The sequence below is a fragment of the Triticum aestivum genome, chromosome 4A, assembly GCF_018294505.1.
Source record: "Triticum aestivum cultivar Chinese Spring chromosome 4A, IWGSC CS RefSeq v2.1, whole genome shotgun sequence".
Classification (NCBI taxonomy): Eukaryota; Viridiplantae; Streptophyta; class Magnoliopsida; order Poales; family Poaceae; genus Triticum; species Triticum aestivum.
The window spans coordinates 284,139,993-284,145,556 of NC_057803.1; the positions used below are offsets into that span (position 1 = coordinate 284,139,993).

General features: G+C 40.8%; 1 long non-coding RNA gene across 2 annotated transcripts; it reads left to right on the forward strand.

Moving 5' to 3' along the window:
* The first annotated feature begins 1,718 nt into the window (after positions 1 to 1,718).
* On the forward strand, positions 1,719 to 5,318 carry LOC123085969 (uncharacterized). Of its 2 annotated transcripts, XR_006440201.1 has the most exons (4): positions 1,719 to 3,182; positions 3,265 to 4,151; positions 4,463 to 4,625; positions 4,918 to 5,318. It is a non-coding gene; the product is annotated as an uncharacterized lncRNA (long non-coding RNA). The 2 variants fall into 2 exon arrangements; XR_006440200.1 differs by having other exon boundaries at positions 4,463 to 5,318.
* Positions 5,319 to 5,564: the final 246 nt, after the last annotated feature.

A 5,564-nucleotide genomic window follows, 5' to 3' on the forward strand; every position in this document is an offset into this window, starting at 1 on the left:
GGATGAACAACACTGAGTTTGGAGAGATAGAAGCCATGTTGTGCTCTAGTCTAAGCCTTCGTAAATAAATCCGTCAGCCGTAACTCTGAAGGCACATACTGAAGAGCAATAACCTGATCCTGCACAGCGGCGCGCACGTAAAAAGCATCAACACCAATATGCTTGGTGAGCTCATGCTTCACAGGGTCGCGCGCAATGCTAATGGCACATGTACTGTCCGACAATAATAGAGTAGGTGTAGTGATACAAACACCAAAATCCTGAAGTAACCACCGTAACCAAGTCACCTCTGCCATCAAAAGAGCCATAGCTCACAACTCAGCCTATGCACTCGAATGGGAAATTGCGGTCTGTTTCTTCCTCTTCCAAGCAATGAGAAAACCACCAAGGAAAACACAGTAAGCAGAAAGTGAACGATGATCCGAAGGATCACTACCCCACGTAGCATCCGAAAAGGCCTGAAGCTGTAATGAACCGGAGCGAGGAAAGAACAGACGGTGAGAGATCGTGCCACGAAGATATCGGAGAACACGAAGAAGATGACTATAGTGAACCGAAGTGGGAGTAGAGACAAACTGGCTCAAAATATGGACTGGAAAAGAGATATCCGGACGAGTGACGGCTAGATAGACAAAACTCCCAACAAGATGACGATAACGTGTCGGATCAGACAAGGGGTCACCATCAGTATCACGAAGGTGAACATTGAGCTCCATGGGAGTCTCAACAATGCGCTCATCAGTAAGAGCAGCACGAGCAAGAAGATCCTGGATATACTTTTTCTGGGAAATAAAAAAGCCATCATAAGTAGAAGAGACTTCTATCCTAGGAAACACTACAAGAAAATTGAGATACTGTGACAAAAATCCTTGTGACGGTGGTTGACAATGTCACACAAGTATGTAATGTGTGATGTTCTGGAGGTCGCGTCACCGATTACTATATGTTAGTGACGGTTAATGTCATTGAATCATGTGAGCCGCTGAGTGCCACCTGGCTGTCATTTTTGTGACGTTTTGGTAATTTCCATGATGAACCCACTACAGTCACCGATTATTACAAATGTGCGATGCTCATTTTTTATCGTGTAACTACTAGCAATGGGATGCATCATAGCTGCTTCGAGTTATTGAGCATTAGGACACACGCGTCAGTGTATTTTTATGGGTCTCGTGTGGCAATGGCTCAATGCTGGTAGTTGGACCCGCCATAGTTTGTTCATAAGTTATTGAGCGATGCAATTATTTTGTTCAGTCTAATATAGCGATCTAATATAAATTAGTGGTTAGAGACAAACTTATTATTGGTATTCATAAGCCGATGAATATGGCGGTGCAGTTGTACACATATGGTGTCTAGTATGTGCTTTTTAATTCTTTTAGTTAGATTATACACACATGGTATGTGACTACGTGGCACATGCTTTTTACTTTTTTATAGACTATACACTTACATGATAAATGCCATTTTAATTTTTTGATCAGATTATTCATATACATTGTACATGTCAAAATGACCTTTTTGTGTTAAAAAACCCCACTGTCTTTTTGACGTAAGCGTGCCAAAGCCACTAGTTTTTTTTTGAAAAAGCCACTAGTTTTTTTAGGGAGAATCGTTTTGCCCTGCAGCGCGTAGAGAATGAAAATTTCAAATTTTTTGGAGCGAAGCCTATTTTAGGCCGACCCTAATCCTCGTTTTCCCATCTAGCGTCGTCCTCTTCCTTTCTTAATCCCGATCCAATCTCCAATCCCCTACGCCGCTCCTCTCCCAAGCTCCCACCCCCATCCGCCTCCGCCGCCCCCACCATCTATGCAATAACCTCGCCATTGAGAGGCCGAAGGAAGCCACTGCAGCGCCGCCGCCGCTGCAGGCCGTCGGGCACGGCAGGAGGAGCCCTCCGTGCGCCTGCTCTTCCCGACGCTGTCGGGTCACCGTCCATGGCGTGATCTCCGTTGCCGCGTTTCCTCCCCGATGCTGCGCCCACGAACGCGGCTGGCCCATCCATCTCATTGACGCCCGTGTCACCACCTTCGTGGTCCTCCTCCAGCGTCCACCGTGGTGGGAGCAGAGTGCAGCCCGGCCATGACGGGTACCATCTTCCCGCGCTCCCTAGCCTCCCAGCATCTACTCGTCGTCGTCAGCCACCATGGTCGGCAAGGCCAACCTCCACGGCGACTGGATCTGCCACCACAGCCACGAGGACGACCATCCTCCATGGCCACCCCACTGCCCGCCTCACCATCGGATCCGCCGTCCTGGGCGTACACCCGCGCATGGTCGGCAGATGTAGGCGTCGCCGGCCGCCTCTACAACGACGAGCACTGTGACTGTCATCTATCTATTTCCCTTTTTTGTAGGATATCCAGTGAATTTTGAAGTTTTGTTCTACTGATGAACTAGGTGATGTCAAACTGATGAACTAATTTACTTACTATAAGTTAATGAACACTCAATTCATATTGTTAGAATTTGTGTTATATAGATTTGGGGCACTTTTATGTGCATAGATGCTTGGCACTTTGAGAAATATTAACAGTTTGTTTGCACAGCATGTCAGTTTTACTATCATCACTTTGAGAAATATACAATTCTAGTGCAACCTGTATTTGCATTCTAAATTAGCTACTTCATCACATTCATGCGTGCATGAGGTTAATACATACTCACATGTAAAATGGCTGCATTCTTTAAGGTCCAGTTCCAAACAAATTTAAGAGGAATTCATTTAGTTTGTGTTGATACCATAAGGTACGTATTTTGGCAGTTCATTCAGTTTCATTACCTGCCATCTTTTGCAGCTTCGGGTATTACATCTCAATGTTTTTTGCATGATTTTTTCCATATATTACTTTGATGTGCCTAATTTCTGGAGATGCCTTTTTTTGCTAGTTGTTCATCTAAGCTTACTGCTGCCTGATGCCTCAACTGCGGTTTCTAATCGGCGACAAGTAGTTGTACAATATTTGCATCATGTTTGAGAGTAAAGTTGATAAATCCATGTAGGCAGAGTTGTGCTTATTGATTTTTCATGCAGTGGGTAGTGCTCTATTCCCTACTAGTCCAGTGTGCTTGGTGTTGATGAGGTAACACAGAAACTCGAGGAACCTTGGTGCCTTGTTGTTGTTGAACTTACGGACTTCCGCACTCAATAGGGAGAAGGTCTCCTAGCTAGCCACGGGAAGGTATACTTCACAGATCTGATTATTTTAAATGGCCATGAATTGTTAATTGAACCTGTATCTAAGTTATACTTTGCTGTTGAAGGAGCATGGCTGCCGGTGGTGTCCGGCGTGGACGAATTAACTCGGTCTACTTCTCTGCATTTTTTCCCTTTTTGCAGTTGGCTGTGTTCCCAATAGAAAAGGCATGTGACTTTCTTAATAATTCTGATTACTAGTCATGTTTTGTTGACAAAGTAAGCAAGTACTGAATTTATATTCTAACTAATATTCTAACTAGCCAAGATATATGTTTTTATGCAAAGTTGGTTATGTATTTATCTGTTCTCAGTTGGATTCATTAATTGATTACCTGATTGCATCCTTGTCCGAAACTGAGCTTATATCAATTAAGTATGTTCGCTTTGAATCGGTTCATTTGATATTGTTGTGCATGTCGCTTGCAGTTTCTCTTCCCCAAAACTTTGTATGCTGTATTTTATCAGGCTACCATTATCAACAAATTTAACTTTGATCTACAACTTTAATCTTTATAGGGACCAATATCTTCTGTTACTAATATGTTAACATTTGTGTTGCAAATTCTAACCCTTTGCTTGATGATGATGCAAGACATATTGTAAGAAGTAGGGATGAACAAAGGACTGAAACAACTGTTGATGCCTTCAAAAAGTCACACAAGAGGAAACTAGCATATGCTCCTTGTTCTGATGACGACGAGGGCTATTCAATTATGTTCAAGAGGAAAATACTCATTTGTTAATCTAGTCCATGTTATCTATCAATGGTACATGTCGCATTAGGCTGCTATGTAGCTCGTGTTATTTTTTTCTCATGTATTATGCGAAGTATGAGCATGGGGTATGCCTAAAGATCTGGCGGGTCTGGAAGCTGTACTTCATTAACACAAATCCGAGTTCTAGAAGAAAGAATTGAACAGAAAGATACAGAGGCAAGAGATGCAAATGACAGGTAATTGTCTTGTTTCTTTTTGTGTTCTTTTTGTTTCTTTTTGCTTGCTTTTGTGTGCATAGTGCACTCATGATAGTGAAAATGAAAACACAAATGTGTGCAAATAAGACATTCATCTTTAGTTCCTATAGTGAATTTATGTATGGTATGATCCTTATCCAATCAGCCAAAGTGGCATAAAAAACAAATGTTTGTAATGAGAAATACATGGTTTGTTGCATGGTTTTAATGCATGGTTTTTAATATAGAAATCAAATATGATTTGTTCATTTGTTTATGTGTTGTCCTAGCATAATTCTTCTTTTAACCAGGGTTGTAGACTTGACATCCTATCAATGTTGGGGATATCGCTTATCGGGAACTTATCGGTCGACCCATGATAAGGGGTAAATCGGCCAGTTTATCGGCATATCAGCCGATTTATCGGCATATCGGTTGACTTATCGGCCGATATATCTTATCGGTCAGATACTGGTAAGCGATAAATCGTCCAATTTATCGGAATATCGGAAGATATCTTGAACAGTGCATCCTATTGGCGATGCTTCCTTTGGTTATGCATGTTGTAAACATTATAAGTTATTCTTGGGTTTACTGTTTCATTGGCCCATCGACATGCTTACCTTGACATTTAATAATGTACTTTTCTATTTCAAATTCATCATTAGATAGATTGTAGGCTTCTTAGTAGTACTCTCGTACCCTTTTATCTTGTATGTTTTCATCTCATTACGATGCAACGTTGTTGTGTTTTGCCTATTTATAGCATCAGGAGGAGTTAGTTGCAAGACTTGAAGCATAAGAGAAAGCATTTGAAGAGATATAGAAGAAGCAACAAAAAGAATTGGATGCTCTAAAGAAGAGCCGACAAGAGAAGAATGAAGCTTGGGCAAAGAAGCAACAAGAGTCAGATAATCTTATTAGTTTCCTCTTGAGGGCTCAAGCAACTCAATAGTCCGAGTCTAAACTTGATGGTGCATGAATGCCATCCTTCCATGATGGAAAGATAGTTGTTGAATCATACATTGCAATCATTGAGACAACACATGTGGTCTTTAGTTAACTATTAGTTTTCATCTTTTTCTACTGTATGTTTCAAACTTGAGTCAGTGCTATTTTTTACCATCATTTTTGTTTAAAGAATGATTTAGCTGAGACGATTTCATATATAACAGGATTTTTATTTCATATCAACTTATGATGTGATTTGTCTCTTTAAATTGTTTATATAATCTTGTGTGAATTAAATACTTATTATGATATGCATTTGGAATATAGTGGATTTAATAATTCATTGTAATTTAAATTCGAAAGAAAGTAATTATATTTTGATGACTTCATCTTCATCCATAATAAAAGTAGCGTTGCTACTAGTGGGATAGCTGCTTAGGCATTGACGTGGCATAAATTTAG